This window comes from Natator depressus, chromosome 24 (genome assembly GCF_965152275.1).
Source record: "Natator depressus isolate rNatDep1 chromosome 24, rNatDep2.hap1, whole genome shotgun sequence".
In the NCBI taxonomy this organism is placed as follows: domain Eukaryota; kingdom Metazoa; phylum Chordata; order Testudines; family Cheloniidae; genus Natator; species Natator depressus.
In genome coordinates, this window is record NC_134257.1 from 15,257,569 (window position 1) to 15,269,840 (window position 12,272).

The window sequence follows — 12,272 nt, forward strand, 5'->3', positions numbered from 1 at the left end:
CACCCCTCCACGTCAGGCCCCCACCGCCCTGGCCTCAGCTGATCTAATGAGCTCATTTGCATACCCCCTTGCAGGGCCGGAGCCTCCCCCACCCCCCCGCTGCTGGGTGCAGCGCCCTGGGAGGGTCCCACTGCAGTGGGGCAGTTCCCCCCCCCCGCGTGGTCCTGCTTGCGCCCCCCCCCCGGACCTGTCCTCCCCCCCTCCTGGCTCCGGGGGGACCCGTCTCTGGCCCCCTCCCTTGGGCTCTGTGCCAGCTGCATTGCCCGCGGCGCCTGCTTGGCACCTCTCTGTCCATCAGGGCCCCGCCTGCCCCAGATCCCCCCCCCCCACCAGGTGTCGATGGCCGGGGTGGGGTGGGGGTTTCAGCCGGTCCCTTCACGCCCCAGTTGTTCCACCCTTCACAGCTCTGCAGCAATTACCGGCCTGCCACCCACGGCTTTCCTCCAGCCGCCCCCCCCCTTGGGGAGCAATCCCAAGGCCAGGAACACTAGTAGAGAAAATTCCCACTGCATCCCCGCCTGGGTGGGGCGGGGGAGCTGGGCTGAGATCCCCCTGCATGGGGGGGGGGGGCATATCTGGGGGTAGGGGGGAACAAAGCAGCTAGGCAGGCCCCGAGTGTGAGCAACCCTGCCATGCTGCCTGAGCCTGCAGAGAGCCTGAGCCCATCGCTGGGAGAGGGGCAAGCTCTCCAAGCCCCCACCTAGCCCAGACCAACCCTGGACTCCAGAGCTGCACCCTGGTTAATTTGAACAGTTGGACTCTATGATGTCTCGGGTGGGAGGAGCTTATTTAGTGGGTGGAGCTTAGAAGAGCCCCACCTTCTTTTCTCACCCCCTCCCCTGCCAGACCAGGCTGTGTCTGCCCAAACAGAGGGGAAATCTCTCCTCCCTCGTCCATGGGGCAGTGCCTTTCAGTCAGCACCAGAGCCAAGGGTCAGTTGATCTAGCATAGGTGCTTCTCTGGCCCCCCGTTCCCACAGCAGCTGAGCCCCTCACTCTAACAACACCCCACCCCCATGAGGAGGGACAGGGCTCTTGTCCCCTTGGTACAGATGGGGAAACTTAGGCATGGAGTTGGGCCTAAGGTCAGCCAGGGAGTGTGTGACACGGCAGGGAATTGAATCATAGAATCATAGAATATCAGGGTTGGAAGGGACCTCAGGAGGTCATCTAGTCCAACCCCCTGCTCAAAGCAGGACCAATCCCCAATTTTTGCCCCAAATGGCCCCCTCAAGGATTGAACTCATAACCCTGGGTTTAGCAGGCTAATGCTCAAACCACTGAGCTATCCCTCCCCCGATCCAGGCTTGCTAAGTCCCAGGCTGTTGCACTAACCACTGGACAGGCCTACCTCTTAGCAAAAGACTATTTGTTTTTCCTTTGTACACCCCAGCCCAGCCCAAAATGCCGTTTCATCGAAATTCACTCATTTCTGGCAAAGGAGTTGGCGTTTCCTGGTGGAAAAATGCTCTGTCAGGAAGTACCCGGCCACCTTGACTTCATAGTCTTCAAACCTCTGCACAGCCCAGCGTGCGCTGAGCACACCTGGGCCCTGCTGAGGTTCTTGGAGGTGTCAGTCACCTGCTGGGGTAGGGGTAAAGATGTAGCCCTGCCTCACCAGAGAGAACCCCAGGGCCTGCCTCTCGCTGATCCCCTCAATAACTCCGCCCCAGGCGTGTCTACCCTTAACTCCACCCTCTTGCATGTCTGCCCTTAACTCTGCCCTCTCCATGGATTCATACCATTTAAGACCACAAGGGCCCATTGTGACCATCCAGTCTGACCCCAGAGAATGGCCTAAAGTGATTTCCAATAGCTGGGCTTGAACAAGAGCATCTCTCATCTCCAATTTCCAGTGATGGAAATTCCACAAAACCCACCCCTATCCGCACCCCTCTATCCTTCTGTCTATCCCTCCATCCATCCCCATACACCCCTTCTATTCATTCCTCCCTCCCTCCATCCATCCATCCCCATAACCTCCTGTATGTATCTCTCCATCCCTCCCTCCCCATACACCCTATCCATCCATCTCTCCCCATATGTCTCTCTCTCTCTCTCTCTCTCTCTCTGATGTGTGCAGAGCAGGTTGGATTCCCCAGCTGCCAGCCCAGCAGCCCCATGTCACTGCTAGGGAAGAAGACGCAGTGAGCTGCTGTCCCAGGTTTATTGTGACGGGGTCCCTGTCCCATCGTCAGTTCTCCCGCATGGTCCTGCAGATCCAGCCCAGGGATTTGCAGACCCTGGTGTAGACCCCAGGCTTGTTGGGCAGGCCGCACTCCACCTCTCCCCAGGAAATGACGCCCACTGGAGCTCTCTGTCACAGACCAGAGGGCCCCCGGAGTCACCCTGTAGAGACACAACCCAGCGGGAAGCAGAGAAGTTAGGGCCAGGATTGTCCATTATACCACCCAGCCTGCCCTCTTGCCTACCCAGGCTGGAAAATCTCCCCCAGGGATCCCTGCCTGCGGCCCAGATCTGGGGATTGAGCTAGCACACCCTTAACTCTGCCCCTTTGTAGATTTCAAGCCCATATCTGGAGGTTGAGCTAGAGCGGAGCTTTTAGAGAGATATGCCCGACCTCGATGGGAAGACTCTAAGGTCTAGTGAATCCGCCCCATCTCTGAGGTAGTCATGCGAAGGGTTAATTCCCCTCCATGGGGAAAATTTGTTCCTTGTTTCCAGTCTGGATTTGTCTCACTTCACCCCCGCCCCAAGCTATCGGCTCTTGCTCTGCCCTTGTCAGCTGGGTTAACGAGCCCTCTGCTCCCTGAAATCTGCTCTCCAGGGAGATGCTGACAGACTGGGATCAAGCCCCCTCTGAAACTTCTGTGGGAGAATCTCCACAGATCGAGCTCCTTCAGTCTCCAGCTCTCGGGCAGGTTTTCCAGCCCTTTGATTGTTCCTGCCACGTTTCTCTGACCTCTCCCCAATTTCCCAACGTCCTGTTTGACATGTGACCCCACCAGAGCTGGGCGCAGTCTCCAATCGTGGTCTCCCCAATGCCATATCCAGAGGGGACCCCACTTCCCAGCTCCTACTTGTCCAGGGTTGTCCTCGCCCTCTTAGCCACAACATCACCCAGGGAGCTCATGGGCCATTGGTCCTGGGTCCTTTCCAGACTTGCTACTTCTAGAATACTGCCCCCAACCCCGAAGTGTGAGCTACAATCATCCTAATGGCCTACTCCTACTCAATGGTGATCTAAAATAACTCTAGTCTCATTTTAATCCCTTACTTCATCCCCTTGTGTGTTTCACCTTAACTCCTCCCGCTTGTGTGTTTCACCTTAACTCCTCCCCCTTCAGAGATTTTTTCCAAGACCAAAAGGGACTATTGTGATCATCTGAACTGACTTCCTGTATAAGACAGGCCAGAGAATTTCAGTGGTGTGTCTTCCTCACCTACTGAGTCAATGATAGAGCTGGGTAAGATTTTTCAACCAAAAAAATTTTTTTTTTTTTTTTGGCAAAAAATAAGATTCAATGACACCGAAATATTTGGTGAATCTGTGCTAGGTTCGTTGAATTGTTCATTTGGGGCGGCGGGGGGAACAATTGCCAAAAACAATCCAAATGTTTCCTTTTGACATTTTCCAAACGGAATGGGCCAAATTTTCGGTGCAAAGAACCGAAATTCCTTGCTTCAAAATTCCCTTCCATGCTGTTGAATGAAAAATTTCAGAAAAGTGTAAAAATGCTCCGAATTGACCCCAAATGATTTTATTTAGACTTTTCAAGGGGCTGAGAATTTTGAAAATCTCTGTTTGGGCTGACCTGAAAGTATATATTTTTGTCAACGTTTTTAACTCCCCAGACATCCCAGAAGCCCCCCTCCTCAGTGGCACCCCTGGGGAACCCCCCCCCACCTCACCTGGCAGGAGTCCCCACCTCCTTCCTTCACCCCTGCACATAACATGTTGTCGGTCACGCCCGCAGGGTACGCCGCCTGACACACTGCTGAGCCCGTGTTGATGTCCGTGCAATGTAGGAAGTTGGAAAATGTCGCTGCAGGGAGGAAGCAGAGAAGAAAGGGTTAATTGGCCATTGGTGATGGACAATTGCCAATCAATAAATATAAACTAAAATGCTCTACGCTCTCTTTACCAATGTAATGCATAATTAATAGGAACTAATTAATATAAGTCATTAGTAGCTAATAATTTTGAAATTAATAGTGATCAGTATAATTGATAATAATTGATTGGTCATAATTAATTATTTCTAATTAACAATGATCAACACAGTGGATAATCAATAACCGATAATGAATGGGCACATTAGCAACCATGATTAATAGCAAATAGTTTCTAAATTAATAATGATCAATAAAATTGGTAGTAACTAATTGACAGTCATTATTAACTAATTATTTCTAATTAAGAGTGACCAATGTAATAGATAATTGCTCTTCAATAATTAATTGGGAATATTAACATCCACAATTAATAGCAAATTTATAATTAATAGTGATCAATATAATGGATAATCTATAATCCATAATTAATAGGTAATAATTGCCATAGTTAATAAGTTTCTAATTAATAGGGATGACTAAAATGGATACTTGATAATTAATGGGAAATATAAACAACCATAATTAATATAAGTGTCTAATTAATAATGATCAATAGCTAGTTGATAACTAATAAGCAATATTAACAACCATAATTGAAAGCAAATTGTTTCTAATTGAGAATAATTAATATGTGGATAACCAATTACCATTTATTAATGGGTAATTTCAATGGCTTTACCTACGAGCACATTGTTTCTAATTAATATAATCAATATAATGGATAATTGATAGTCCATAACTAATATGTATGTTAACAGCCATAATTAATAGTGATAGTTTCTAATAACAATCACTGTAATTGACATGGTGTGGGTGACATTCAATACCTAACAGTGTCTCATTAATACTGACCTGAGTCGGTAACTGTGGATGGCTGACGTGTAGTAACTAATCACTTTGCATTCATAATAATGGTCATTACCATAGGCAATGGGCAGCTGGCAATTAATAACCAGTAATTAATGATCAATAGACTGGAAGATCGATAATGAATAGCTAATCATCACTTAGAATCCCGCTTGATACAAGCCTCAATCATGAACAACTGATCGGGCGTCATCAATAATCAATAATTGGTCCTGGATAGCTGATAACGGTCCCCCCACCCACCCGCAGCACTAGCCCCATACCTGGGGGGCTGGCGGTCGTTCCCCACCCCGACACCAGGCAGCGCCGTCCGGGAGGGGCGCAGCGCTTGGCCAGTGGCAGGGGCTGCACATACTCCTTGATGGCAGCAGGGGGCGCCAGCTTGAGCAGCAGGAGGTCACTGTTTTTTAGGGTGACCAGATGAAACGGACAAAATATCGGGACACACGGGGGAAGCAAAAAAAACACGGCTGGAGTGCAGATGCCAAAGCAAATGAAAAAAAAACCACTGGGGCGGCCAAAGCTGCAATATCGGGACGTGGGACAAAGAGCTAATCGGGACAGTCCCGATTTTATCGGGACGTCTGGTCACCCAACTGGTTTTGGTGCGCGGGGGGGTGGCAAATTGCGCGCACGGCCCCCCTGAGCTGCTGGCCCTGGGTGGGTCGCCGCAGGCCGTGAGCCCCCAGGCGCACCTGGGTCAGGCTGGGGGGCAAAAGAGCAGGCCTGAGGGATCCTTGCAGGTCCATCACCCCTAGATCTCAGCCCCCCAGCTACTAGATCCCACTCCCCTTCCAGAGCTGGGGATAGAACCCAGGAGTCCTGGCTCCCAGCCCGCCCCCCCCCCCGCTCTAACCACTAGATCCTACTCCCCTTCCAGAGCTGGGGATAGAACCCAGGAGTCCTGGCTCCCAGCCCCCCCTCTCTAACCCCTGAATAACCACATACGTGGCTTGATGAATATTGCAGCCCTACCGAACACAGGCAGTTCTTTTAGCTCAAGCCCTATGGCCTCCTGCGGTCAGATCCAGAGGTCCCAGGTTCGTTCCCTGCCCGAGGAGGAGGGGTCGCAGACCTACTCGGTGTGGCAGTGTGCCGCAGTGAGCACCCACTCTGGGCTGATCAGGGTCGCCCCCGCAGCTGTAGCCCTGGGGGGCATAGAGGGCAGCCTGCCAGGGCTGGGAGTGGGCCGCGCAGGGGTGACTCCAGACCAGCATCTCCGCGCCTGGGGCGGCGGCTGGAAGACAAAGCCATGGAGGGGCATGGGGACCGGTGGTGAAGGGACCACGGGGGAAGCGGAAGGGGCATGGGGAGATGGGGGAGGGAGCACCAGGAGGATAGGGGGCAGGGAACCCATGTGGGGAGGAGATGGGGGCAGCTGGTACCTGTGGCCCCCAGCAGAAGCACAATGACCAGCATTTCCATGGCACTGCGGGGACCTGGCACCATCTGGTCCTGGCTCTCCGTGAAGAACACTGTGGATGGGGAGATGAAAAGGAAGGTGTTAGCTGGGAATTGCTCCTCCCAGCCCCTGCCCGAGTGCTGGACCGGAACCGGCGCTCCCTAGAGGGGAAAGGCCCCCCGCCCCATTCCCTGCCCACGAGATTGAAATTTTCATAAACAGCAAACATCAGAGGCATAAACGGGTCAGAAGATGAAAATTTTTCCCTGCAGGAAAGGTAAAAAAAAAAGGGAGAAAAATGGGCGGAAAAACCCACAAAAATCTGAACTAAAAAGCCAGACAGAGCCCGGCTTTGCTTAGATTTGTACTTGTGCTTTTTTAGGGCCTGATTCATGCTGTTTTTTTAACACTTTGGGTTGACAAGACCGAGCTCCAGCTTGCCGGGTGGTACTATACAGACAGTGTCACTCATTTAACCTAAGGCGTGAATTTAAACTGCCACAGTTCAGGCCGTGCTACAGGACGAGGTCATCTGGGTTAAAAGGAGCGGAGCCCCGTTTAGCTGAGAACAGTTTGAGCTGGCCAGATGTTTTCTGATGAAAAGGCTTTTGTCCTTGGACTGTGCAATTTAGTCAAAATCAAAATTTCCTGTGGGAAAAGGCCAGATTTGACACCGTTTTTCAGTTTCCTGAATAAACGCCTACCTCAAAGCACCTTACAAAGGCCATCCGTTGCGTTGTCCTCATTGTGCAGATGGGGAAACTGAGGCAGAGAGGGGAGATGTGACTCACCCACGATCACCAGTGGCGGTGCCCTATCCAGTAGGCCCAGGTGCCTCCCCAAGGTGGGGAAACGACACATCGAGTCGAGCCAAAAAGCTTGGGGTTGAGTAAATGACTCATCCAGTGTTTTGTTTCCAGGTTGAAATTTTCCCACTTTTCATGCCACAGAAATCCTCGAGGTTTGGACTTTTGGGCCTCAGTTCAGGATCAAAAACAACCCTTGAAACACTGGGGCATTCCCATGGGATGGAAAATCCCCCTCTGCCACCCACCCGGCCCTGAGAATTAGCTTCAGTGGAGCCCAAAGACGCCACTTTGAAACCAAAATCCAAGTCCCCATATGGGGGTTTGCTCCGATTTCATTAAACTGACTTAAAACACAATTTAAGGATATTTCCTCTGCAGACAAGGAGCAGCATTTGCCAAAACTGCTCGGTGATCTAGGACTCTAAATCCCATTGGCTTCCTAGGGGGTTTAGTCTCCTAATTCACACAGGCACTTGGGGAAATTTTATCGCTAATCTCAGAGAGATGCATCCTTTCACCCTTCTGTCACGGATTTTTCTACAGCCCATCACCGGGGCACCTGGTATTTTGCCTGTCCCATAGCATCTCCTGGCATTGGTGGGTAATAAGGGTGATGCTTTTTCCCCACCATCAATCATTAATGGTGCAGCGTCCAGACTCCGGACCAATCCTTCCCTGCCTCGTCCTTCTCCCGACGACCTCCTGCGTTTAACCCCGTCCCAGCCAGGAGCAGGGTTTCTGGGCTACAGAAAGTGTCCTTCCTTCCCCAGCCTAACTACCTGCTATTGGTGGGTTGTCCTCATTTTGCCCAGCACCGGTCCCGTCGCGGGGAGGTCACGTCGGGTACAGGAGCGAGGCTTAGACGTGTCGCTTGGTGGATCCCCAATGGCTGGTGCCCAATCAACTCTTCTTGGCCCCCACAGTTGATGAAAGGAGCATATGAGAGCAGTGGCGTCTCCCCCAACAGCCAAGCACCCTACCCAACGGCAGAGCACTCTACCCAATGGCCAAGCGCTCTAAGAGTTGGCACCTCCCAACATCCGAGCACTCCAAGAGTTGGCGTCTCCCAGTGGTTGTGCGTTCTAACGGGTGGCATCTCCTAGTGACCATGGCGCTGCCCATGAATGTAAGTCAATAACATCCCCAGCCCCGGGGCCCCCCACCTGACACGGGGAGCTGGGCCCTTTGAAGAGCACATTTCGGGGGTCAGTTTAATGGGGCAGTTGGCGGGTCGCATTTTTGCTTTGCAGGTAGGGGACCAGGGAGCGAGTGTGAACAATGGGATACTTTGGGGCGGGGGGGGGGGGGGGAGGGAGGGTTGTTGCCTGTCTAAGACAAAGCCCCTGATATCAGGGGATTTGGGCTCCCTGTTTGCACATGAAACGAGGCAGTTTGCAAAAAAATAAAAACCCTGGAACCAAAGCTGGGACCGATGGCTCCATTTTGAAGTAAAAAAGAAAATTCAGCTTAAGGTTTTCAATTATTTTTTGTTTAAAAAAAAAAAGGGAAGTTTTTAAAAATCCCAAACCACAAACTTTCAACCCAAACCGCGAAATGGGTTTTTTTTTTTTAACCAAAAAGGGGTTTTGAAACTGAACTTTTTTCTTCATCAAATGCCCCCCGCCCGGCCCCCACAAAATATATTTTCCAGGAAAAATAATTGTAACCAGAACATTTGTGGCTCAGGTTTTTGTTTTTCAGTTAAAAACCAGGAAGCTGCAGGTTTTTAAACGTGGCAGGAGAATATTTGCTGCTTTTTTACCCGTTTTTTAACCAAAACCTCGAATGTTTTTGTTTTATTTGAACCCCAAAACTGTTCTTGAAAATGGTATTTTTTGTGTTACTCCTGATGTACACCAGGGTGAGTGAGGGGGAATCGGCCCCATTGACACCCATGGAGTTACTCCTGATTTACACCAGAGAGGGGAATCCCCCTCCCTGAGTTACTCCTGATTTACACCGGGGCCAAGAGGGGAGTCTGGTTCTAAGGCTGCTGGATCAGCACACCAGCCGAGACAAACTAGTAAGACTCGGGCCCGGGGTTTTGCTCAGTTCCCTTTATTTGCTGCGGTTCCCGGCTGCCAGCCCCACAGGCTGGGCTCTGCTGGGCTCGAGATACAAAAGGAGCACTGAAAGACAATAAAGTTATTGCGGAGAAACTAAATGAATTCTTTGCTTCAGTCTTCACGGCTGAGGATGTGAGGGAGATTCCCAAACCTGAGCCGTCTTTTGTAGGTGACAAATCTGAGGATCTGTCACAGATTGAAGTGTCACGAGAGGAGGTTTTGGAATTCACTGATAAACTTAACGGTAACAAGGACAGGTTACAAACCATAGTTAACAGTTCTACAATTTCACATTTGAGTTCTTTCAGAACTCTTGGGTGAATGCCATCTGGCCAGGAAGAGCCTAGCCAGGGCCCAGGAACTACAAAAGGGCTGGTACGACAATGTGCCTAATCAGAGACCAGAAGAGGGGTCTCAGCTCAGTGTGAAGAGCACCTGGGGAGAGCCCTGTGAAATCAGCAACCAGCTGAAGGAGGTGAGTCATGTCCTGGAGATGCCCAGTTGGGCAATTGTACCATGTCGACACAATGAAGCTGTACTTTGACAGGGAGACTGTTGGAGTGGCCGTGTGTGTGGACAGGCAAAAGAGAAGCGGAAAGGGAATCTCTCTCCTAAACCAGGAGCCAACCTCCTGCTCAGATAACTTCCCCTCTCTGACCAGCTAACCCCTGCCCTCCAGCTGAGATCAGAGGGGCTGCGTTCGTACCCGCTGGGCGCCAGCTGGCCTGGGCTCACTAATCTCGCTGTCCCTGGTGGGAGGGGAGGTGTTCCCCGTTCAGAGTCACCGGGAAGACAGCCCAGGATCTGGAAAAGAGGTCAGTGACATGCTGGCCTTAGGGGTGATCCAGCCACCCTCCAGCCCCTGGGACTCACCCGTGGGGCTGGACCCCAAGTGAGACGGGTTGATCAGACCCGGTGTGCACTATTGGAAGCTCAATACTGCCACCGCGTTTGATGCCTGCCCCATACCCAGGATTAACAAAATCCTGGACAAGTGGGGGGCGTTACCTCACTACTGTGAATCTCACCAGGGGCTACTGGCAGGTGCCTTTGGACCCAGTTGCCAGGTTGAAATCTGCTCCCATCACCCCAGAGGGCTCTGAGTTCCAGATCCTTCCTTTCGGCCTCAAAGGGGCGCCTGCCACCCCCCAGTGCCAGGGGATCAGTTACTGAGGGGGCTGGAGGACTGTGCCCGGCGTATGTTCACGATATCTGTGCCTTCAGCCCGACCTGGAAGAACCGTGTGTCCCAGTGAAGAGGGGTCTGGGAGGCCTCCAGGATGCAGGACGGATGATGGAGGCCAGAAGGGGTAAGATGAGGGTGGCAGAGGTGTCATACCTGGGCCACACGGTGGAAAGCAGCTGCCTCAAGCCAGAGCCAGCCAAGGTGAAGGTAACCAGAGATTGGCCCATTCCTCAAATCAGGACACAGGCCCAGGCCTCTAATGGGAAGGCCGGGTACCTCTGAGGGTTTGTACCCCACTTTAGCTCCCATTACGAAGATTACGGACGAGCTGAGCAGATGCCAGCACATTGCAAGCTTAGCCACAAGAACCTGCTTCCAGCAGGGGGGTCTCAAACTTTTATGGCTGGGCCCCCTTTGAAAATATTTCAGGCTGTGACGACCCCACCATGCCCCCAAAGTGACAGCAAATCACTGGTCATAGACTAAGGAACAGTAAATGAAGCATGGTGGCGCTATCCCTGCCGTCAAAGGCACTGAAGCCCCCAGTGGCTTCCCTCCGCTGCCCAGGCTGGAGGTCAGATCACTCAGCCAGCCGCATCTGTCTGGGCATCGCTGGCGCACTCCACCCCCCGGTGCCAAGCTGGTCACTGGACCTGGGCTGGTAGGAGCCTGCATGGGCTTCAGCTCTGTCCTCATCTCTCTCTGGCCTGGGTGTAAACTGGGTCCTCCTACGTCCCTACTGCTGCTGAGCTGTAATGAAAGCGAAAGCTCGTCCTGTCCAAGGCGTACGGCAGTGTCCTCGAAATATGGTACCCCTAGATCTCACGACCCCCCAGTTTGAGAAATGCTGATAGACGTTTCCAAAATGATCTTGTTGGGCTGGTGCAGAACGGTCCGGCTCATGTCCCTGCCTGGCTGTGCGGACAGGGGACCCGCTCCGGGTGCAGCCCTGCCGAGAGCTGGGACCCGCTGCCGGCCCCTGGGTGCAGTGCAGGCCCTTGGGGGTATGTCTGCACTGCAATTAAACACCCTCGGCTGGCCTGCCAGGCTGCAAACTCGCCATGTAGACGTGCAGGCTTGGACTGGAGCCCAAGTGCGGGGACTGTGCCCGGGGGGACGGTCCCAGGGCCTGGGCTCCAGCCTGAGCCCAGATGTCTACATCGCAATTTTTAGCCCCCCAGCCTGAGTCAGACCAGACGCCGGCCGTTCCACGGGGCTTTTATTCCAGTATCGACGTACCAGAGACTCCCCTGTCGTTTCCACACGCCCTCTCCCCGGGCTTCACCCCAATGTCCCGCGGCCTCCGGTTCGCAGCCTCGCTCTCTCGGGGGCCCACGGCAGCCGCAAAGTGGGTAATGCACTGACAGGCTTTGCATACCCCCCTCTAGCCCAGCAGTGCCCCTGTACCTCACCATCACTGCCGCTGGCCTCTGCCGGGCGGGGCAGTCACCCTGGGAAGGAGGCACCTCGCACCTGGGAATGAGGGACGGTGGGACAGCCAGGATTCTTTAATTAACCGCGCTCTTTTATTTAAAGAAAAAATCTATGCACAAGCAGATCTGAGATTCCCGATTCTTCATCAACAGCAAGAGGCAGTCCCTGCCCCAGCTGGGATCAGGGCCCCAGGTGCTGCCCAGACACAGTGAGAGACAGTCCTGTCCTGAATCACTCGCAGTGCAAAGAGAGAAGACAAAGGCCAGGCAGGTCAGCAGAGAAAGGAGGGGGTTTCCCCAATGTCCATATGACAGAACTGGCAAGAGGACCGGCCGCTCTGACTCCTGGCCTAGTGCTGTACCCACTGGACTCCTGGATATAGTGGGGCCGTCTCCAGCTCCTTCCCTGGCTCTGGGCAGCCCCTCGCTGCCTG

The 12,272-nt window shown here is 52.8% G+C and overlaps 1 pseudogene; it reads right to left on the reverse strand.

The window, feature by feature from the left end:
• Positions 1 to 2,193: 2,193 nt before the first annotated feature.
• Positions 2,194 to 7,206, reverse strand: LOC141977520 (kallikrein-11-like; annotated as a pseudogene).
• Between the last annotated feature and the right edge of the window lie 5,066 nt (positions 7,207 to 12,272).